This window comes from Pipistrellus kuhlii, unplaced genomic scaffold (genome assembly GCF_014108245.1).
Source record: "Pipistrellus kuhlii isolate mPipKuh1 unplaced genomic scaffold, mPipKuh1.p scaffold_m20_p_6, whole genome shotgun sequence".
NCBI lineage: Eukaryota > Metazoa > Chordata > Mammalia > Chiroptera > Vespertilionidae > Pipistrellus > Pipistrellus kuhlii.
In genome coordinates this window covers 23,279,228-23,304,328 of record NW_023425562.1, presented here as the reverse complement: position 1 = coordinate 23,304,328, position 25,101 = coordinate 23,279,228, and the positions used below count along the sequence as shown (strand labels likewise).

The following is a 25,101-nucleotide window of genomic DNA, read 5'->3' as shown; positions in this document are numbered from 1 at the left end:
GGCCAGGCTAGGCCTAGGGACCCTAACCACGCATAGTTCCGTGCGCACTAGGCCTCTAGTGATACAATAAAAGGACAATGGGGATTTATTGGAATCAAACTTGAGAGATGAATCTCAATTTCACTAAAAGGTAAACTTCTGTCACCTATAAAAAGCTTACCAACTGTAAAAAACTGGGGCTAATCTCACCTTATATACCATATGTATATTGTAAGGATAAAAATGAAAAGCAAGCATAGGGAATAACAGTGACCCCTCAGAGGTACAAAATACCAAGAACAAAGATGTATGCTCAGCAACACTAATTTTACTCTCATTTGAAAAACAAATAGCCATGAATATCCCATATGACAACAAATTAAAAAGATTCAGACAAATTAGCCAGGAGTATGCAGGCTAACCTCAACATACAAATAGCTGACTGGAATTCAAAACAACTTCCCACTGAAATAGTGTAGTGAGCTGTAGCCAGTAGCTAACATAATGCCATGAAAATACCAGTCCAGCCCTAGCCGGTTTGGCTCAGTGGATAAAGCATCGGCCTGCAGACTGAAGGGTCCCAGGTTCGATCCTGGTCAAGGGCATGTACCTTGGTTGTGGGCACATCCCCGGTAGGGGGTGTGCAGGAGTCAGCTGAATAGATTTTTCTTTCTCATCAATGTTTCTGACTCTCTATCCTCTCCCTTCCTCTCTATAAAAAAAAAAAAAAAAAAAAAAAAAAAAAAAAATCAATAAAAATATAATAAAAAAGGAAAGAAAATACCAGTCCACTATTATAGATATCTGTGTTCTTAAGATAAAAAGGTATAAAGAATAAGTAGCACCTTTTAGATGATTCTGAAGAGGACATCTAAACACCTTCAAAGGTACTAGGGAAAGTACACAATGGTTCTTTATTTATTTATTTATCTCTTTTTACATCTAGATTTCTGGTTTAATTTTTCTTTGACAAACATAAGTTTCTCTATATCAAAAGTACTATTTATACATAAGGTTGTCCCTTGACACATAATGAAAATATAAGCAGAAGAGAAAGACGAGAAAACCAAGTTTTTAGCTCCCTTGAGGTAAGTGGTAAAGTACTAAATTAAGATAAGCAGTGAGGAGTTAGGTGTGTGTGTGCACAGAGCAGAAATAAAATAAGATACATATGTAATTAATAAGCAATAAAGATGTAAAGGAGAGATGACCACAACATGTGACCCGTTCTCTCCTAATCCATTATTTCTATATGCCTCAGAAAAGGAAGATATTAGAAAAAATTTTTAAATTTAAGAACTATCAACCTGGTAACCAAATTAGCCACCTGGTAACCAAATGGCAGAGAGCAACAGAACTGCTAAAGAAAGTGCCACTAAGCAAGCAATGAATGACACAAGAAATGGTAACCATGGGTTAATAGCAAAACAGCTATTCCTATATTAGAGGACTTACAGAGTAAGAAACTTAAAAGTACCAACACTACCCCCTACATTATTAAAATTAGCCCTGTCCACCCATATCAAAAACATAAAGAAGCTACAGGTTTACTTGTGACACTAATACTACAAAAATTAACAATGTGGAAATTCATAGCCTATAAAGCACAATGAATTGATTTTTCAAAAAGAAAATACATTGAGGGTAGAAGAGAAAGAGTAAGATGTATCAAAGGAAAAACAGAGTTCCTTCTCTAAAAGCAAATGGGATAAAGCTGATGGTTTCTAACTCTAGAAACACAACATGGCAAGTCAGATTCATAAGACTTCCTGGATGGATCATCATCATTACTGGTTGGTCTGTGGCTCAGTCCTTGCTGGAGGGGGTTGGGGGAGAGAGATGTAGGGTGTGGGTGTGTTCTTTTTCTGACCTCACATCTTGTTCCACTCCTAAATAACTTTAAATTCAAAAGAATGCTTTTTTAAAATAATGTTTCTATATCCCTAGAAGTTACATGCCTACAAACAGAATTTCTCTCTTCAAATAAATCTCCAAAAGTTATTACTGATTTCAGGATGACAATAAGGAGAACATATATGTCAAAGTCCAAAAAGAAAAATTTAAAGCACTCTTAACATCACTTACATGTTTGAGGGTGGGGTAGCACTGGTAAAAATGTTTAAAAGTATCAAAGTCTAAACTGAACAATAACCTCAACTGCCTTCCTAGTCCCCTTCAAAATATAACTACTATATACCATCTGCGGGGGGTGGGGGGACCAGGGAGGGAGGGAGGGAGGGAGAGAGAGAGGGGGGGGGGGACACCAAAAATAAATAAATAAATACATACATACATACATACATACATACATACATACATACAAACTGTGCCTTTAAGTCAAGATTGTTCCAGGCAAGAAATTTTCAACAAGCAAGAATATAAAATATAGCCGGGACCGGTTTGGCTCAGTGGATAGAGCGTCGGCCTGCGGACTGAAAGGTCCCGGGTTCGATTCCGGTCAAGGGCATGTACTTTGGTAGCGGGCACATCCCCAGTGGGGGTGTGCAAGAGGCAACTGGCTGATGTTTCTCTCTCATCGACGTTTCTAACTCTCTGTCCCTCTCAATTCCTCTCTGTGTAAAATCAATAAAATATATTTTAAAAAATATATATAAAATATGAAAAATAGGACAAAAAGAGCATCACTCAAGTAATTTAAAATAAAACATAGCTTGGTTTCTTTGTTGTTGTTGCTGTTTATAGATCAGTTTTATGATTCATGATTTTAAAGAGCTTCATTCTAAACTTCATAAAACCTGCCTATGCATGTCTTAGGAAATGAAGCGGGGGCACTTCATTGCTAGAGAATATTTGAGGTAAAATTTTAATAATGAACTCTTGTAAAATCATTCATACAACTAAACTGGCTAAAATCAAAACCTACTTCAGCAAGTGTCTTAAGAGTGGTCACTAATTACTAGGAATGTAATGTACAATATGATGACTACAGTTAACACTACTATATGATATACAGGAAAGCTGCTGAGAGAGTAAATCCTAAGAGTCCTCATCACAAGGGGAAAAAAATTTTTTCTCCTTTTCTTTATTATATCCACGTGAGGTGATGGATATTAACTGAATCTACTGTGGTAATCATTTCACAATGTATGTAAATCAAACCATCATGCTGCATGCCTTAAACTTATACAGTAGCATATGTCAATTATCTACATATATAAAAAGCAGTGACTGTAAAGACCAAAGGCTCGACCGAACACCAGAAGTCAGTCCTGCAGTCTGTGCTAGGTTGCAGTGGCAACCTAGCACTGACTGCTGAGGGCCTGGAGATCAGACCCGGAGAGAAAACCAGGGTCTGATCCATAGCCTCCGTGGCAGCTGTTGATCAGCTTTTAGCTCTCTTTTTCTCCAGGCCTCCACAGGGGCTGCTGATCAGACCCACCTCTCTGATCAGGAGCAGAGATGGGCTCGGAGACGCTGACTGGCACAAAAACCGACCAATCAGAACCAAATCTGGGTGAAGTGTGTGTGAGGAGCCAATGGCTGCCTAGGAAGCAGAGCTTTTGATGTTAACCAGCATAGAAAGTGACCAATCAGAAACTAAACTGAAAAAACTAAACAAAAAAAAAAAAAAAAATTCCCACTCAAGATGCAAATTGCAAAATCAAATTCTCAAATGTACCTGAAAACAGAACCAAGAAAGATGGCCAAGAAATTCAACAATACCTGAAGATTAACTCACCACCCAATAAAATGAACTGGAAAGAAGTTTAAAATAAATGTTTGAGGGGGGTTGAGGACAAATATGTGATACCTTAATCAATAAATACATTTTAAAAAATAAATAAAAAATAAAAAAACAAATGTTTGATTCTTAACCTGTTAACCGAACGAGACCTATAAATATCTTTTCTATTTGTTTGTAATTTTGTATTTTCCCTTGTGCTTTATATATAAATAAATGAAAAAATATATATTTCATTTATTTTAATTAAGTATGAATAAAAAATAATAATGATATGAAATTACGTCCTCCAGGTGTGACGTACTGACACGTCCTAGTGAAAGAGTACGTGCCCATTACAGGTTGTGTAATTAAAAAGGGAACTCCCCAGTTAACAGGTTAAAGAATTGACATGTATGGCCGAAACCGGTTTGGCTCAATGGATAGAGCGTCAGCCTGTGGACTGAAAGGTCCCAGGTTTGATTCCGGTCAAGGGCATGTACTTTCGTTTCGGGCACATCCCCCAGTGTGGGGATGTAGGAGGTGGCTGATCGATGTTTCTTTCTCTCCGATGTTTCTAACTCTCTATCTCTCCCCCTTCTTCTCTGTAAAAAAAAATATCAATAAAATATTTTTTTAAAAGAATTGACAAGTATGAAAAAAATAGGTGAACAGAAACAAAATAAGTGGTTGTGAAAAGAATGAATTATAAACCTTCAGATATTATAAAGTATATAAAAAAAGATAATATTGCCTATTAGCTGAGCATCAGATATCCAAACTCTGGATAGATTTGGTTAGCATAATATAAACCTATATCCGAAACCAAACTCAATAGCATTAATTCCTAGTCTATAACAACACACACAGAGTAAAGTGGATTGAAAACTGATGAAACCATTGCAGCACAATGAAGTAAAGAAGGAAAGAGTTTATATAAACCCCAGCATAATACTAACAAATTTTAATTTTCTGAATTTCAATTTCTCATTCTCTAAAATGGATATGCTATCAGCTTAACAAAGTTGCTTTCCCCCTCCCCCAAAAAAGGGCAAATGGCAAGTTTGAAAAATCAGCTTTCTCTAGAATCAAGGTTATCTTTTTTTAAAATGAAATTTGCCTCTTTAATTATAAAGTAACTACATCTACCATCCAGATAAATTCAGGGAAGTATGTAGTATTTGAATTTTTTAACTCCTATATTAGCTGAATAACTTAAGTAAATTACTTCAACCTTGATACCTAAGAGGGAATGATGGAGATGTCTTTTGGGATGTACTAAATTCCCAAAAATGCTAAGATCTACAAAAAAGTTTTGGTAATGGTCTTAAAGTATTCTTATGTAAACATTTCAAATATTTTCTTTAAACCTCTCTGATAGTGTGTATACTTCTCTGTCTAAAGAATTTATTAAAACAGTACCTATTAGAAATGCACTTGGATCTCAAGTAATTAAGGACAACTTCTTTGAAAATTCATGCTAAAATTCATAATTAACTGCTCTTCAATTTTTTAAAATATAAGGACATTGGCAATTTAACCTAAATTTACAATTTCTTTCACTATTCATAATTCTTTTTTTTAATAGATATATTTTATTGATTTTTTACAGAGAGGAAGGGAGAGAGATAGAGAACTAGAAACATCGATCAGCTGCCTCCTGCACACCTCCCACGGGGCATGTGCCCACACTAAGGTACATGCCCTTGACCTGAACTGAACCTAGGACCCTTTGGTCCGCAGACCGACGGTCTATCCACTGAGCCAAACCGGTTTCAGCTATTCATCAGTCTTAATAAAATGGCTTCCTTTTCAATTGCAGAAAGAAAGAAAGAAAAGGAAGGGGAAGGGGAAGGGGAAGGGGAAGGGGAAGGGGAAGGAGGGAAGGGAAGAAGGGAAGGGGAAGGGGAAGGGGAAGGGGAAGGGGAAGGGGAAGGGGGAAGGGTTACGGTAGGAGGGAAAAGGGGGTAGGGGGAGGAGGGAGGGGAAGGGGAGGGGGGGGGGAGGGGAGGGGGAGGGGGGAGGGGGAGGGGGAGGGGAGGGGAAGGGGGAAGGGGAAGGGGGAAGGGAGGGGAAGGGAGGGAAGGGGAAGGGGAAGGGGAAGGGGGAAGGGGAAGGGGAAGGGGAAGGGGAAGGGGGAGGGGAAGGGGGAAGGGGAAGAGGGAAGGGGAAGGGGAAGGGGAAGGGGAAGGGGAAGGGGAAGGGGGAAGGGGGAAGGGAGGAGGGGAGGGAAGGGGGAGGGACGGGGAAGGAAGGGGAGGGGAGGGGGAGGGGAGGGGGAGGGGAGGGGGAAAGGGGAAGGGGAAGGGGGAAGGGGAAGGGGGTTGGGGACGGGGGAGAGGGAAGGGGAGAGGGGAGGGAGGGAAGGGAAGGGAAGGGAAGGGGAAGGGGAAGGGGGAAGGGGGAAGGGGGAAGGGAAGGGGAAGGGAGGAAGAAAAGGAATAGAACTCAGGCTTCTTATATTTCCAACAGAATTGGGAGAGAGGTATTTAAGTAATGAAAACAGCCACAATTTACATGTTACCTTCACTCTACAAAAAAGGCTTACCAAAAGCCCAATTAAAAACTCTCATGCACACAAAAAAATTAACTTATTTCCCAGGGCCTTATACTACTGAATCATCTCTAAAAATGAAAAGACATGAGGATTATAGCTGTGCATGGCCAATTTATCTTCTAAAGTCAAAGCATGTCTCCCATTACCTTGCAGCAAGATAATGTGATCTGCATATAAATATATTGTAGGGTTTCAGCATTTGAAACCCATACCAATCATTAAAAGGTGTTACCAGTATTTTAATTAATAAGTCTGCCAACACATGAAGAACTTTGCAGTTTTATTTTAGCATTCTTTCTAAATTATTATCACAATCAAATTTTAAAGAAAATCCTAAAAAGCTAACAATTTACCCTCCAGTAAAATAACTACCTCTATAAAAATCCTTTGAAACAGAAAAGCAATATACCAGTAGTTGATTTAGAAAAAAATAATTTTTATAACTCAGTTTTCTACATTAGGGTCAAATGTTATAGTAGGAGAATGAAAGAAATTCACTGTGTAATACGAGTGCTACCTGGAACATAATAAGTGCATTTTTACTTGTTATAATTTAAAAACTATAAAAGATAAAAGTCTACAGAATTAACTATTCTAAACTGATTTTTGTGAACTCAAAGTATGTTCACATAGTATGTTTGTGTACTCACATAGTATGAGTTTAATAAATGAAGCTCACTAAAAAATAATAATATTTAGTTTCATTAATACATGATGGAAAATATAACTTAGGAACATATGCTGACCACGTGTGCACACATGCAAAGTGTTCAAAGTTACTTTAAAATGTGAAAGGAAGTAATGCCCCTGTTATCCCTGATAAATATCAGCTCATGCACCCAATACACACTATTTTTCACAAAGCAGAATCCCAGAAAAGCTAATTTTGAATCCATCAGCACCATGTAATGGATATACAGAAGTCCTATTCAAGTTCAGAAGTTTAGAGGTTTTCAATATCAGCTTTATAATAATTCAGGCTTTATGCTAAATATTTTACAGGTTCAAAAACAATAGTCTTAGTAAAACAGTTTTCGGAAACAGACAGAATCATTAAGTTTGGCACATGAGAGATAGGGCCATTTATAATAAACTAAACTATTTTGTACAGAAGTTCACTTTTATATCATTGTGCTATAATAATATTTAGGCTACTTGTATTTTTTAATTAAGTTACAAAATTAAATATTACAAGAGCTACGTTATTACCAATCTGACTATATATATATATATATATATATATATATATATATTCTCGAAAAAAACTGTCCTTTTTATGAACCCTGACTATGAACAATTTACTAAGACCTCATCACCATTCATTTTCACCAAGTGCAGAAAAATGGCGATTGTAGATTAGTACAGCAAGTTTTCTCTACATATTTTAAAAGAGAAATATCAAAGCAAACCAGCTTAACCTTCAGGCTTTTGTTAAAGGAATCTTTTTTATATGTGACCTCTGCTCATGGGGGGGGGGCGGGGGGAGCCTTTTAAAGTAAATAACTGTTTGATCAGCATTAAATTCAAACTATTTAAGCCTTCAAATTATTAATGCATTAATATTCTCTTATATATCATCACAGAACCAGTTACCTCCAATTTTAAATGTATCATTACTCATCAGTCTTCTTTCCATAGAAGGAGGCTCTTAAAAAGTTTCAAACTGCCCAGCCAGTGTGGTTCAATGGCAGAGCATCGACCTATGAACCAGGAGGTCATGGTTTGATTCTTGGTCAGGTCACATGTCCAAATTGTAGGCTCAGTCCCCAGTGGGGTGTGTGCAGGAGGCAGCAGATCGATGATTCTCTCATCATTGATGTTTCTACCTCTTTCCCTCTCCCTTCCTCTCTGAAATAAATTTTAAAAAAAAAAAATTTAATTTAAAACCTAAGAAGAAAATAAAAGGTGGGCAAGAACCTAACTTGATCTGATTACCCCAAGTAAAATAACTGGCTTTTCCACTTGAAACCACAGCACTTAAATTAGCCCTAAATAGCAGATCCACCAAAATTATGGCTTTCTTGGTAATTTTTTGTAATTATTATCATAAGCTTGAGAACAAAAATTATTTCTAAACATTCTGCTGCAAGATACCCATTAAGTATTTCACTGCAGGTAGGTGTGTGTATGACTTTGAATTAATTTTCTTAAGAAATTATTTTCAATATAAACTTTCGTGATACTTGAAAAAGTTACTGTTGTAGAATTGGCATTAACTCTATAATTACAGGATAACTACTATAACAAAGACTGTAAGAGATTTTTTAAAAATTGAGGTGAGTTCAATTAACTTGTTATTTTTGAAACCCAGGAATGTTTAGAGACAGCAAACCTTCTGAGGTCAGTGCCATGAAAAAGGTAACAATATTTTTCCATAAAATTCCTTTATGGCATCATAGAGCTCTTACTTTTCCTCAATACATCAGCTATGCTCTTTACCAACTTTACTGGGATCTAATTAACTTACCTTACACTTAAAGTATGTGAGTCAATGGCATTTATTATATTCAGAGTTGTACAACTGTCACCACAATTTTAGAACATTTTCATTATCCCAAAAAAGGAACAGTACCCTTTTAGCTATCTCTCCCCTTATCTTCACAATTCTCCCCAACCTCACACAATCTCTTCCCAACCCCTACCTTAGGCAGCCACTAATCTACTTTCTGTCTCTATGAATTTACCTATTCTGGACAGTTCATACAAATGGGATCATACAACATCTAGTATTTGTGACTAGTTTCTTTCACTTAGCCTAATCCTTTCTAGTTCATCCACATTGTAGCATATATCAGTACTTCATTTCTTTTTATTTCTGAATACCTCACAGTATATATATAACATTTTATTTGTTATATATCCATTGATATTTAGTTTGATTCCTTTTTTTGCTATTATGAATGCTACTATGAACATTTATGAACAAGTTTTTATATAACCATGTATATTCTTAAATGAGAAATCATGAGCACTAAAAAATAAAAATAAAAAATAAAAAATGAAAATCCACAACATATTTTGATGATATATACAAAGAAGCCTCCAAAGTTTGCTAGTAAATATGTAAGAAGCAGGTTCCTTAAAAATGGCTTTTAAAAAAAATGGCATCCAAATGTGCAGTTTTAACTATGATTAATATGCTAAGGGCTCTAGTGGAAAAAATGGACAACATGCAGGAACAGATAGGTAATGCTATCAGAAAGATGGAAACTAAGAAAGAAGTAATAAACAGTACTATTAGAAATCAAAAACACTAACAAAAATGAAGACTGCCTTTGATGGGCTTATCAGCTGACTAGACACAGCTGGGGGGGATGGGGTGGGGGAGAAAATGAGTTTGAAGATATTAAAGACATATGAATATGAACTTCCCAAACTGAAATACTAAGAGAAAAAGAAAAAAAAAATGTCCAAGAACTGTGAAACGATTACAAAAGGAATAATATACAGTGAGTGGCCAGATTATTATGATCTCTGAATACTTAATAATCTGGCGTGTGTGTGTGTGTGTGTGTGTGTGTGTGTGTGTGTGTGTGTATTAAAGGCCCAGTGCATGAATTCATGCATGCATGCATGGGTGGGGTCTGGCCAGCCTGGCCAGGGGGAGGGGACATGAGTAGGTTGGCTGGCCTGCCTGCCTGCTGGTCAAACTCCTGGTTGAGGGGACAATTTGCATATTAGCCTTTTGTTATATAGGATATACATTGAGTGGCCAATTATGTGTTCAGAGATCATAATATAAAATTCAAGAAAAGGCAACTTTTTCTATACTCATTTTTCTATTCTGATGAACTAATAAAACTTAGGAGAGGAGTTAGATGAAATGTTATATGCCCACACAAGAAAATCTGGGAAAACTTGCCAAAGCCGGTTTGGCTCAGTGGTAGAGCATCGGTCTGCAGACTGAAAGGTCCCAGGTTCGATTCCGGTCAAGGGCATGTACCTTGGTTGCGGGCACATCCCCGGTAGGGGGTGTGCAAGAGGCAGCTGGTCGATGTTTCTCTCTCATCCCCGTTTCTAGCTCTCTCTCTCTCTCTCCCTTTCTCTCTGTTAAAAATCAATAAAATATATTTTTTTTAAATAGTAAAAACACAAGAGGCTGATTCAGATTTTGACTAAATACCATTAAAATATTCACACTCGCATGGCCAGCGTGCCTCAGTGGTTGTCGTCAACCTATGAACCAGGAGATCACAGATTTCCAGTCAGAACATATGCCCAGGTTGTGGGTTTGATCTCCAGTAGGGACGTGCAGGAGGTAACCAATCAATAATTCTTTCTCATCATTGATGTTTCTCTCTCTCCTACTCCCTCCCTCTCTAAAATCAGAAAGAATATATTTAAAAAGAAAAAAAATGTTCATATGTAAGAACAAGGTTGGTGGTGGGTAGTGCCTCATAATAAACTGTAAAATACAGTTCCCCTCCTCTCCCAAAATGCTTCTGTATATATATTCACACATACATATTCACATATACATATTCACTCATTTCAATACCATGCATTCATTCAATTAATTGATAAAGAGAAAACCATGAAATATAAAACAAGTTTAAGATTAAATCATAAACTAAAGGAAAAAAGTAGTATCAGAAAATTACAATGGATCGACACCCCCCCCCCCAAAAAAAAAAAAAATGGATTACCTGGCTAAACAGTCAAATGGTGTTCAAGTAGAAGTTTATTTTTATTGGTCTTTGATTCCACTGTTCAGCAAGTATTTTGATCCTGAAGATTTAAAAAACAAATGATGTTGAGTTTCATTGCCCTTTCTTAGCATTATTAGTCACACACAAATTAACTTTTTCCCTAGACATATGAAACAAAACAAAAAAAGTGTCTTTGAGAAATTTTAGCTGATTCCTTATTTTGCCATATATTATATTACTGCTTCTGATTAAAAACTCAGGGATGGCCTATACAATATGTTTTGTCACGGTTTTTGTAAAAATGGGTAACACAAAGTGGAGAAGATCCAGTTCCAAATGCTGAAATGTGATCAAACCAGATGGGTAATTTGAACTTGGGACATCCCCACCTGTCCAAAAAGAGTATTTAACAAATAACAATTAAAGACACTTATTAATATCCTGGCAGAAACTAATACTTAAATACCCACAAGATGAACAGACAGACAAATGGGATGGATGAATAGACAGACGGATGGGGTAAGCAAGCAATAAAAACAAAAACAAAAAAAACTGGATTTCTCCCCCTTCTCCCCCCACTAGGAAAGGCTCATTTGAGTCACCAACAAAAAATTATTTTTAAATGAAAGATAGGAAAATATTTTTAAAAATGAACATCTAAATGACAGGCTTTTGCACTAATGTGGAGGTGATTCTAGTGCAACAAACAATTGTTCAGCTGTTGTGGCTCCATATGTAGAGCTTTAATACATGAACCAAGAGGTTGCTGGTTCTATTCCCAGTTGGGCACAAGCCCGGGTTGTGGGCTCAGTCCCCAGTATGGGGCAAACAGGAGGCAGCTGATCAATGATGTTTCTCTCTCATCAATGTTTCTGTCTCTCTGTCCCTCTCCCTTCTTTTAAAAAAATCAAAAAAACACACTTTTTAAAATAAAATCAGAATTCACCTTCATCTTATGAATAGCCAAATGTAACAATAAAGCAACAACAATCCGACTATCACTAACTCTAGTAATATCTATATTAAGACAATAACCATAACTAGCCCTAAAGTTAACACCATGCATGACAGAATTGGCAGGTCTGTTGGGAAGGGATAGAAAAAAAAAATGAGATATCTGAAGCCATGGCAAATTCCCAACCACAATACAGCTATATGACATGATGGGTCTGTTGTAATTTTGAAACCCAAATTAAAGGTAAGAAAATTGGGGGATGGAGTGGGAAGCACACCATATGTGGTACAAAAAAAAAAAAAAAGAAGAAGAGGAGAATCCATGTAGTATATCAGTACCATTCAAATAAAAACAGCTGATACATCTATAAGCACAGTATAGTCTCTAGGTTACAATTGAGACATAGACAAAAACAAGCAAGTTCTTGGAATAAATCTTCCTATCCACAATAGTTATTGGCATAATGGTTCAAGAGCAGAAACTTTGGAGTCCACCAGATCTAGACTCAACTCTCACTAGCTAGGTACTCCTGAGTCAACTTAAGACTTTTCAGAGACTTAGATTTATCTTAAAATGGCAATTATACCAAAGAAGGCTCTTATAAAGTAAAAATGCTTGAAGTTCCTTATTAGTACTTAATACATAAATGCTAAATAAATAAAAGCTATCAGCCAAACAAGAGATTACTTGACATATAAGATTTTCGCCGAAACCGTTTTGGCTCAGTGGATAGAACGTTGGCCTGCGGACTGAAAGGTCCCGGGTTCGATTCCGGTCAAGGGCATGTACATTGGTTGTGGGCACATCCCCAGTAGGGGGTGTGCAAGAGGCAGCTGATCGATGTTTCTCTCTCATTGACGTTTCTAGCTATCTCTCTCCCTTCCTCTCTGTAAAAAATCAATAAAATATATTTTTTTTTTAAATTTTCCAACCACACTGAAATGAAAAAAAGTAGAAAACACATTCATTTTGTTTTTAAATGAAATCAATGTGTGATGACTAATTTTTCTGATATCCAATTTAATTAGAGGGAGATGAAGAGGGGGAAAAGTAAGCCAAACTTCTATAAAGAAAACACAAGATTTTCTGGCCCAGGTTTTAAATCAAGTATCACTTCAGAAACGGTCCTTTTGTTGATGCTCCTTTAATTAGGGAAGGTGAAGAGTTTTGGGGTGAGCATAAGGCCTACAAAACAAGAGTGGTGGCAGGAAAAGGAATTTGATTCAGTATATACCTAGTACCATAACAACCAACCCAGGAAACAAGTACTGCTGCCTAGTGTGGAATGTTGACAAACAGAGCCTACATTAATACCAAAGTATTATTGTACTGCTGGAGAGAACTATTTAAAGGAGTGTTGACCCACCCAAGTTGTACCCCATAACCCCCATGGATCCAAAGAAACACCATCTACAAAATTCTCTGCTCCCAGAAGTGTGCAGTGGACTAGAGAGGTCCCCAAATCATAGATCTATGTTTTGCCCCAAGAACCTGGAAGAGCTAGGTCTAAAAGTACACCTACTAGGACCTTGTAAAGTATGAAACTATTGGGAAAACTACAGTTAATTTGTCTAGAATCAAGATTCTGCAAAGGCAACAGTCCTGAAAATTTTCTTGAAACTGTATTTCTTACTTTTATCAAAAAATAAGCTTAATTACTCTTATTCCTTTTTATAATTTAGACTATTCAATCACACATACAGAAATCAAGTCACATTGACACGAAAACTGAATGACACATCGCAAAGATACTAGATATCTGAGAAGGTGGGGGGGTGGACATTAATTTTTCTACTAAAATTAGAAAAAAGGTTACTGATATACACATTATCAAAACCTGCATCACTAGAAAGCTAAAGGAGGAGGGGGTCAAAATGAGCTTTGTTAAGAGCTGGTCTGAGAAAATGTGCCTTAAGGCCACAACAAAGGCTTAAAATGGGAGAGGGAAGTTGACAGAAGAAAATCCAAACTATAAGGTGCTAATGCTTGGAAACAGAAATAGACAAGAAGCCACTGAATATTATAAACATGTCTTTCTTTTGCTGTTGAACACGGAAGGAGACAAGGATTCTACTATTAATCATATTAAACTCCTTGTTCTTCCAATGCTCCTAGAGACTCCCTCTGCAGTCCCCCAAAATGGTAGAGATGAGGAAACCACCGTCTTTGGGGAAAGCCAGCTGTTGCCCACTCATCTTCAAAGCACTACAGAATAAGTTTGTGCACCAATTAAATTTCAGGTTAAAGGATACCTAATATCGGTTTACAATAAATTTAACATTCTTTTGCAGTTGAGATTATTTGTCAAGTGATAAATATATCCTTTGTTAAAACCATAACAAAGTGTGAGGGGATTGGTAAAAGTTGGGGGAGGGGGGGAGGTAAGATGTGTACACATATAATATTAAAAAAATGAAAGAAAAAAAATAAAAAATAAAATTTTAAAAAAACATAACAATATTTTTAGCTTGCAATTACAACCAATTTACCTTAAAATGGGAATTATACTGAAAGGGAAAAAACAGATGTTAAGTTAATAGTCACATGAAAATTTAATATTATATGGAAAGGTATCACTTTTTTGAAACTAAGTAAACTTAACTCAGTAAAAAGGTTTTTTTTGTTGTTTTTTTACTATTTATGACTTAATCCCATTAAAGAGAACATGATGACAAACTTTCTTAAATGCCATCATCTTTTTCACAAGGGGGCAGGAATTATTTCAAATAACAGCATATGCATGTCTAATAAAGTAAGGACAGGGTCAAAAAAACTAAAATTTATTACCACTTATCATATGGTATATATTAAAGGGACCGAGCTGATTTATAATAATTTACTCCAGTCATGTAATAAATTATAATAAACATTTAGTCCTATCTGGAGTCCATGTGAAAATTTAACTGACATCGTAAAAACAGAAACCTTGGTTTCAGAAAAGTCCTGCTTCTTCAAGTAACCTTGAAGGAGGCATTTAATTCAGTTAGACGTTTGCTATGTACCTATTAAGTGCCAGACACTGCAATGGCACTCAAAATTTATAAGCAAAATATGGTTCTTGCCATTAATTAGGAAAGAAGCAGGTATAAATAGCCACTATACTTCCCAAAATGAAAACTATGTTCATTCATTAAGCACTTGCTGAGCATGTACATGCTACACACTGTACCAGACACCAGGGATACAAGAACCAGGAGTTGAAGACAGAGTCCAATGATAGTATTAAAGAAGGGAAGAAAGAACTGCCTTGCCTTTTTCATAGGATTGCTGTGCAACTTTACTGTAAAGAACTATTTAAATATGAATGCAGGACAAATCCAAAACCATTTACCTCAACAAAAGAGAATTATTGATAATAATATTTGAATGTACAATTTCTGTAATTATTTTCCATAGTTATCATAACTAAAATGTTATTTGAATTTCTTCATAATAAAAGGCAAAAGGCAAAGAAGAAAGCAATTCTTATAAAAATGTTAGCCAACTGTGTAAAGATTACATGAGACAAAAAATATACTTTTTTAAATAATTCTTGATTCTTTTTTTTAATACACTTTATTGATTTTTTTTTTTTTACAAAGAGGAAGGGAGAGAGATAGAGAGCTAGAAATGTCGATGAGAGAGAAACACATCGACCAGCTGCCTCTTGCACACCCCCTGCCGGGGATGTGCCCGCAACCAAGGTACATGCCCTTGATGGGAATCGAACCTGGGACTTTTCAGTCCACAGATCCAAGCTCTACCACTGAGCCAAACCGGCTTCGGCATAGATATAGAAAATATTAATGGGGTATATATAACGAACATCTGCTGAAATGAGAGCTATTTTAACGCAACATATTCAGGAAATATGCTTACACAACGACACTATCCACTGATGAACAATGGCAGTAAGTGTAACCATTCTGCATTTTTAAAATTACCTTGAGATTAAGGAGAAAACTAAAAAATCCGGTTGGCAAACCAGTTTATTAACAGGCCCCACATCTTTGGCTGAGTTGTAGCTAGCAATGACATGGTTACTGAAACAGGCATGCAAGCAAGCCGCTTGCTGGTACTTGTTCAGATTTCTCTCTCCCCCCTCTCTTGGAAAAACTGCATGCAGTGCTGCACGATCACACAAAATAAATACAGGAAGCCTGGGGTGGGGAGGTGAGCGAAGCTCTGGGCTCCACCAGAGGAAGGCGTTCCAAAAGAATTGCTACAGGGTCAAAAGTTTACAGTGGTTTCAATTTCACCTTTTAGCAGCCAATCAGGAAACAGAGACTGCACGCTGACCCCTCAGGCTGCAAATGAACATTAACTCTTTGGCTACCAGGATTGTATATATTTCTTTTCAGGGATAGCTTTCCTTTTTCTTTCTTTCATTTGGGGAGGGTTGAAGGTAGGGACGGAAGGCAAAACACATTTAAGTTCAAGGTGACAAGACCATGTATATTAAACAAGAATTTGAGGGGAGAAATAATTGAGTAGTTATCATCTTTCTACTTGAAATCAGTGTCTTTACTCTTTAGCATCTAACCAACCATTAATGCTAGTATCAAGACAGTGAATTTTGGCAGGTTAAAGTAACATATATCTCCATGAGGTCGCAATTCTAAGAACAATTTAAAATATAATGAAAGATAATGGCTGGTTGTGTTTCTAGTAAATACTTAAAAACAAATGAATAAAGACACTTAAAAGTATTTACATATTTTTTCTTTTTTTATTTGCACAGATTTCCGCGCACCCCCACCTCCTTTCCAAAACATTAATATAAACAGGCAACATGTCTGTCCTTTTCATACTGACATCTACCAAAATGCAGACACAGCTGCTAAGGTTTAAGCTTTCTTTTCCTGCATCTCTCCTCTCCAAACATCAGTACCCAGGAGTGTGACCCACCACCACCACCACCACCACCACCGTACATTAAACTCAAGAGTGAACCCTTTGGAAACAGACATAACTGCTCTCTGATTTTCTTTTTTTATGTAAATTTCTTCCAAATGCAGAAAACATCAGTAAATTAATCCATTACTCTTTTCAACATTGTATATTTAACACTGAGCAAGGTTAAAATAAAGATCTATAGACACGTTAACTATACTGAATTTCTTTACATGATGAAAGTGAAATATCTGCATTAACTACCCATTCAAAATAATCAGTTAAATCCTCAATAAGCAGATGTGTGAACTTGTAGTTAGCATTATTTCTCGTTAATACAATTAGCAGGCTTATTTACTTAAATTTAAGGTTATATTTAGAAGCTGCTGGAGGCACTACCATTGCCTAAGAAAATTACAATACTTCATATAGGAAATTTGTTTTCTTATCCAAACCAGCAAAATAAGACACCACAGTTATTTCTGAACACCCAAAGATAACCTTTAGACAAAACTGCCTTACTTAACAAATGCTAAAAGACCCCAAAATAAATTCAGTGTATAAAGTTTCTATAGCAATTTAATGTCAGTTGTTAAGACAGTAAATTAAAAAACTTGATGCTGATATGGGTGGGGTTTTTAATTAAGCATTAAAACAAATAATTTTCTGGTTTAAAAATAAAAACCTCCCAAACTGTCATGATTTAAGTTAATGCATATGTGTTAACAAAAAAGTCAATACTTTTAAAATCTAGGTTTCTTAAATATGGTTTGCAGAAGCTTTTTAAATATAATACATTAAATTAGAGAAGTCATCTGTATATCTTCTTTTTACAAGATGGCCTCATTTTGAAAGAAAATGGATGCAATAAAATTTTATATCAAGTCAGCATGTTAGCAAGAAGATTTTTTGTGTGTTCTGAATTTGATTAATACAAGCCAAGGTCACTTCCTGAAAGATGCCTACTATTGCAGCTGCAGGCAAACTAGACTCCAGCATAAGGTTGGGGGAAGGGAATGGGTGATGGCATTTATTAACACTGAATAGACTTCCATCTCCACCAGCAATATATAAGAAGGGGAGAACAGGAAGATCCCAGAATACCTGATATATAAAGTTTAAAATATTTCCCTCCTTAATATTTAAGGAATTTATTAACTCAATATAATACTCATGTCAAAATCCGTCAAAGATTATCTTCACTGCTACAATACATTAAAACATTTTGCTTTATACAAATCATTTAATACCAGATGCTATACACTTTAGCACATATGACCTGTACTTGCTATGCAAAATGCCTACAAAGGCAAAAATGCAGGCCCTTGAAGAAAATAGAATCAGATCCAATTTCTCTCAGCTAATGTCCAGGGTGGTGTAAAAGTCAAGAAAGTAGAAATCCAAACCTATATTGCAAAATATTTGCTAAAGTTTTGTACTGAACACCAAAAAAAAAAATTAAGAAATCTAGGAAAAAACTTAACTAAGGAGGTAAAAGACCTGTACTCTGAAAACTACACGACATTGGTAAAAAGAGATAGAAGACAACATAAACAAATGAAAGAACATACCATGTACATGGATTGGTAGAATCAATATCATTAAAATGTCCATAGTGCCCAAAGCAATCTATAGAGTCAATGCAATCCCCATTAAAATACCAATGGCATATTTCAAAGATCTAGAACAAAAATTCTACTGGAATTATAAAGACCCCAAATAGCCACAGAAATCCTGAGAAAGAAGCACCAAGTTGGAGGGATCACAATACCAGATATAAAGCTATATTACCAAGCAACAGTTCTCAAAATTGCCTGGTACTGGCACAAGAATAGACATATAGACCAATGGAACAGAACAGAGAACCCAGAAATCAACCCAAGCCATTATGCTCAATTAATATTTGACAAAGGAGACAAGAGCATACAATGGAGTCAAGACAGTTTCTTCAATAAATGGTGCTGGGAAATTTGGTCAGATACATGCAAAAAAATGAAACTAGATCACCAACTTACACCATACACAAAAACAAACTCAAAATGGCTAAAGGACTTAAATGTAAAACAGAAAACCAAAAATCCGACAAGACCCCATAGACAGCAAAATAGCAGACATATGTTGTAGCAATATCTTTACAGACACAGACCCTAGGGCAATGAAGACTAAGGAGAAAAATAAACAAATGCAACTACATCAAAATAAAAAGCTTCAGCATAGCAAAAGAAACCATCTACAAAACAACAAGAAAGCCTACTGCATGGGAGAACATATATGCCAATGATATTTCAGGTAAGGGTTTAATCTCCAAAATTTACAGAGAAATCATACAACTTAACAAAAGGAAGATAAACAATCCAATCAAAAAATGAGCAAAGGATCTAAGTATACACTGTTTGAAAGAGGACATACAGAAGGCTGAGAGACATATGAAACCATACTCAAGGTCACTAATCATCCGAGAGATGCAAATCAAAACAATTCCGTGCCATCTCACACCTGTCAGAATGGCTATCATCAACAAATCAACAAACCACAAGTGCTGGCAAGGATATGGAGAAAAAGGAACCCTCCTGCACTGCTGGTGAGTATGCAGACTGGTGTAGCCACTGTGGAAGACAGAATGGAGTTTTCTCAAAAAGTTAAAAATGGCCGAAACCGGTTTGGCTCAGTGGATAGAGCGTCAGCCTGCAGACTGAGGAGTCCCAGGTTCGATTGCGGTAAAAGGCATGTGCCTTGGTTGCGGGCACACCTCCGGTGGGGGGTGTGCAGGAGGCGGCTAGTCGATGATTCTCTCTCATCGATGTTTCTAACTCTCTATCCCTCTCTCTTCCTCTCTGTAAAAAATCAATAAAATATATTTTTTTAAAAAATTTTTAAATAAAGTTATAAAAAAAAAAGTTAAAAATGGAACTCCCATTTAACCTAGTAATCTCACTTCTAGGACTATATCCCAAGAAACCAGAAACACCAATCAGAAAGGATATATGCACCCCTATGTTCATAACAGCACAATTAGCAATAGCTAAGATTTGGAAACAGCCTAAGTGCCCATCAGCAGATGAGTGGATTAAAAAACTGTGGTACATCTACACAATGGAATACTATGCTGCTATAAAAAAGAAGTAACTTTTACCATTTGCAACAGCATGGATGGAACTGGAGAGAAGGAGAGAATTATACTAAGCGAAATAAGCCAGTCGGAGAAAGATAAATATCAGATGATCTCATTTGTATGTGTGATAACGAGGTATCTGCTGAACCTAATTTGATGAACAAAATAGAACCAGAGACAAATGGCTGGCGGGAGGAAGAAGTGGGGGGGTGTGTTAGAGAGAAACCAAAGAAAACTTGTATGCATGCATATTAGCATACCCAATAGACAGAGACACTGGAGTAAGGACTTGCCCTGGGTGGGAATGGCTAGGGAAGGGAGAGGGGGGCCAATTGGGGGAAAAGGAGACATGTGTAAAACTTTAGACAATAAAAGTATTTTAAAAGTTTTGTACTGAAATTCAATTTAATTTTCCTCTTACCAACATTGACATAAATATGCTTTGTCTCAAAAAAAAAAAATCAAAATAGACATTATCAGTAAGCAAAACTGTCTCCCTGGATAATTAATAACAGCAAGTTCTTCTTAAATCATAATATTCCATTTGGCACAGAGGTTAGTGTCGGCCAGCGAATTGAAGGGTCTGACTCCAATCCCATCAAAGACACCTACCTCAGTTGCAGGTTCGATCCTGGCCCTGATTGGGGCGTGTGTGGGAGGCAACCTATCAATGTGTCTCACATTGATGTTTCTCTGTCTCTCTGTCTCTCTGTCTCTCTGTCTCTCTCTCTCTCTCTCTCGGACTCTCCCTCTTGCTTCCACTCTCTCTAAAAATCAATGGAAAAAAATATCCTAGAATGGGGATTAATAAATAAAATAAAAAAACTTAAAAAACAAAACAAAGATTTAATTGAGCTACTGGATAGAGCTAGGAAACCATACTATTGAGTCTTTGACCTGTCCTCCTTGAGGTTCTATTTATATTTCAACTAATTGGATAAAATATTAGGTAGAACCAGAAAATCTATATGCTCTATAATTTTCTATATGTAACCTTGGATGAATTAGATTGATTTTGTGTGCCTCATTTCTTCCTTTCTACCAGTTCAGAGTTAATCTTAAACCATAATATTCCACAGAAATATGGAATCAGCAAAGCACCTCTGTATTTTGTTCATTTGTTTTTGCTTAAGAAGATTTATTTATGTAAAAAAAATTTTTCTCTTTTATAAAAGTGGGATGTTCTTTTTTGCCCGGCTGGCATGGCTCAATGGTTGAGTGTTGACCTATGAACCAGAAGGTTACAGTTCCCGGCCAGAGCACATACCCAGGTTTCAGGCTCACTCCCCTATGGGGAGGGCTTGTAGGAGGCAGCTGATCAATGATTCTCTCTCGTCTTTGATGTTTCTCTCTCTCTTCCCCCCCACCCCGTTCCTCTCTGAAATCAATAATATATGTATATATTTTTAAATAGGCCTTTCTTTTTATATTTGTCATGTTTATATTTTCTACATAAATTCAAAATATAATTTTTCCCTCCCTTATGCTCCCATCTTTTATTGTGATTGAAGTCTGAACGTTTGATAATTTCAACAAAAACAAAACTGGATATTGGATACTCATGTTTAAGTCTTTTACAAACTTTCAATGAATTGCAGGAAAGGTCTATCTTTAATGGGCACATAGCTTCTGTATATGTCAAGAGCTTTTTAAAAAATCGTTTTAGGAAAGGAAGGATAGATACCAAGTAGATAGTACGGTGAGAAGTCCCTAAATTCAGAGAATCTGGTGGCTGGCATAGGAAGATATCCAGAAGAATTCAACAAGACCTTTTCACATACCTTTGAGATGGGACAAACTCTAAAAATGTGCAAAGAGTAAAATTAAATTAGTTATTCATACTCCTTCTCCCTAGGACACGTTGTGAGGCACTGAGGGGGGGATAAATTTTTTCTCAATTTCTCCTAGCCTCTATATTCTTTTTTTCTATTACATGAATTATTCCAAAAATAACTCAGAATAAAGCACAAAGATAAGTAATGGCTAGCTAGGTTCTTGCCATAGACCAGGGGTATGAAAGTTACAATCATTCCTGCCATCTCTAACTAAATCATTCTCTCCCCTATTTTATCCAAGTACCAAATGTATTCCTCACTTGATAAACAAGGCAAACTAAGCCAGGGCCACGGCAGGTGGTTGCCTGGTTTTCTTCCTGTACCAATGCAGCCTCTGTGCCAAATACACAACCGGAAAGGAAACACTGACTATAAAATAAAAGCAAACAGCCGAAACCGGTTTGGCTCAGCGGTAGAGCGTTGGTCTCCAGACTGAAAGGTCCTGGGTTCGGTTCCGGTCAAGGGCATGTACATTGGTTGCGGGCACATCCCCAATAGGGGGTGTGCAGGAGGCAGCTGGGCAATGATTCTCTCTCATCAATGTTTCTCGCTATCTTTCCCTCTCCCTTCCTCTCTGTGAAAAAATCAATAAAATATATTTTAAAAAAAAAAGAAAGAAAGAAAAAGAATCACTCTCTTAGCCGAAACCGGCGTGGCTCAGTGGATAGGGCATCGGCCTGCAGACTGAAGGATCCCAGGTTTGATTCTGGTCAAGAGCATGTACCTTGGTTGCGGGCACATCCCCAGTAGGAGGCTTGCAGGAGGCAGCTGATTGATGTTTTCCTCTCATCAATGTTTCTAACTATCCCTTTCCCTTCCTCTCTGTATAAAAATCAATAAGATGTATTTAAAAAAAAAAAAAAAAAGAATCACTGTCTTAGAATGGAAGATCGCAAGAATCAAGTCTAAGATTTGGAACATAAAGAGCCAGAAGACACTCCTCCACAGAAGCTAGAAGGCAAGAGAATCCAGAAAATTGAAGATAATGTAAGAAACCTCTGGGACAACTTCAAGCGAACCAACATCAGAATTATGGGGGTCCCAGAAGAGGAGAGAGAGCAAGATATCGAAAACATACTGAAAGAAATAGTGACAGAAAACTTCCCCCACCTGGTGAAAGAATTAGACTTACAAGTCCAGGAAGTGCACAGAACTCCAAACAAAAGGAATCCAAAGAGGACCACACCAACACAAATCATAATTAAAATTCCAAGAGCAAAAGACAAAGAGAGAATATTAAAAGCAGCAAGAGCAAAGCAGGTAGTTACCTATAAAGGAGCACCTATACAATTGTCAGCTGATTTCTCAACAGAAACCATGTAGGCCAGACAGGAATGGCAAGAAATATTCAAGGTGATGAATAGTAAGAACCTACAGCCAAAGATAATCTATCCAGCAAAGCTATCACTCAGATTCGAAGGTCAGATAAAGAGAAAAAAAAAAAAAAAAAAGCTAAAGGAGTTCATCACCACCAAACCAGAATTATATGAATTGCTGAAGGGGGTTCTTTCAGAAGAGAAAGTAAACGAAGATAAAAATTATGAACAACAAATACGTAACTATCAACAAATGAATCTAAAAACCAAGGAAATTTTTTAAAAATCTGATGAATATTAACTGTTGAATATAATAGAATCAGAGGTATGGAAGGGGAGTGAACTGATGATTCTTTGGGAAAAGGGGAGAGGGGGATGTGGGAAGAGACTGAACATAAACTGTGCACCTATGGATGAGGACAATGGGGGGTGGGGAAAGGGCAGAGGGTGGGGTGGGAACCTGGTGGAGGAGAGCAATGGAGGTGGGGTGGGGGAAAGGAACATTTGTAATAATATGAACAATAAAAAATTATTTTAAAAAAATAAAATAAGATAAACTATAAAAAAAATCACTGTCTTTAAAAAAAATTACTCTTTAAAAAAAACGGTTCAAATATTTTCTATGGCATCAAATTGGGTAGGTTGGCTATGCCATAATTGAAAACTTCTGTTTAAAAAATACAAAGGACTCTACTATATAAAATGGTAGTATTAACCAGTAATAATGTAACAATGCCATATGTTCACTCTTTTAAAAGCACATTAGTCTAAGCCTCAACCATATCTCTCAAGTGAAAAAGCTGATAGGTTGTCATTACAATGCCTAGCACAAAGTAACAATAAGTGTAAATCATCCATTCATTTCACAAGCATTTGCTAAAATTATACCCTAGTCTACAGCACTGCTGTTCCAGGTTTTGTGTAAAGGTAAACAAGACATAGGTCCTTACACCCAAAATGGCAAATGAAGGTGCTCAGAGAAATTAAAAAAGGCCTAAGTACAGGCCTAAGTACAAACCCCAAAAAATGGATAGGTTTGACTGATGGAGATAAAATGATAGGAGGTCTTACATTTTATTAGATATTAGCAAACAACAAACAGAAAAAGTATTTCCAGAATGCAGTAAATGCCATAAAATAAATAAATATGGTGGCCGAAACACGGTTTGGCTCAATGGATAGAGAATCAACCTGCGGACTGAAGGGTCCCAGGTTCAGCTCCAGTCAAGGGCATGTACATTGGTTGTGGGCACATTCCCAGTAGGGGGTGTGCAGGAGGCAGCTCTCTCATCGATGATGTTTCTAACTCTCTATCCCTCTCTCTTCCTCTCTGTAAAAAATCAATAAAATATATATTTTTAAAAACACCCTGGTTTAAATAAACAGGGTGATATGATAAGGTAGGAAAAGGAAAGTTATCGATAATTTCAGCTCAGGAAAGGGCTCTGAGGATGCAACATTCAATCTGAGAGCTAAAAGGAAACCATGCAAAAGAGGTTCCAGGCAGACAGCACTGTATATGATAACACTAATATATCATTAATTATAATTAATTAATTTCATTATCTATTTTATTACCATTTAGTCTGACAGTCTCAACCTTCTTCCCACTTCTACTCTGGGACCCACATTGTAAACCAATGTGAACTTAAAAAATGTGTGCTAACCTGCTTTAAAAAAGTAATATGCTTCATTTTAAAACTTAAGTTTAATAAAGTCAATAAAAAATTCATATTTAAAACCAGTACACAAGATAGCTTTCTAGGATTAGTACAAACAAAGCCTATTCAATAAATTTGGAGGGAAACAGCAGACTCATATTCCAGCTGTCCTAACGAACACCACCCATTTCTTCCTCTATAAAATAAGGATAATATCTCTTTTCCTACCTATCTCAAATGGCAGTTATGAAGACTGAATGACTGATAGCCTTGCTGCCACCAACACTGTCAGGAAAAGCCTGACAATTGGTGCAAAAATCATACAGCCCACCCACTCATTAAGAGAGACTGGGAGGGCCTCACACTTGAGTTTATTTGTTCTTATTATTCCCAGCTTATTAGAATTGTGTGCATCTAATTTCCCAACCTCACAGCACATTAGAAAGGAGGACACTATTAGAAGCAAAGCACTGACAAAAGCAA

General features: G+C 36.7%; 1 protein-coding gene across 7 annotated transcripts in view; it reads right to left on the bottom strand.

Annotated features, from left to right (window-relative positions):
• NCOA3 (nuclear receptor coactivator 3) overlaps window positions 1–25,101 on the bottom strand; it is a 94,116-nt gene that overhangs the window by 35,761 nt on the left and 33,254 nt on the right. For 5 of the 7 annotated variants that reach the window (XR_004984556.2, XM_036419666.2, XM_036419668.2 and 2 more), the window contains exon 2: window positions 10,865–10,946. The exons of 1 other annotated variant lie outside the window; for it this stretch is intronic. The gene's annotated coding sequence lies outside the window, so the exon portion shown is untranslated. Of the gene's footprint in view, window positions 1–6,256; window positions 6,365–10,864; window positions 10,947–25,101 lie in introns of those variants that run through there. One more of the 7 variants, XM_045574312.1, reaches the window with a different exon arrangement.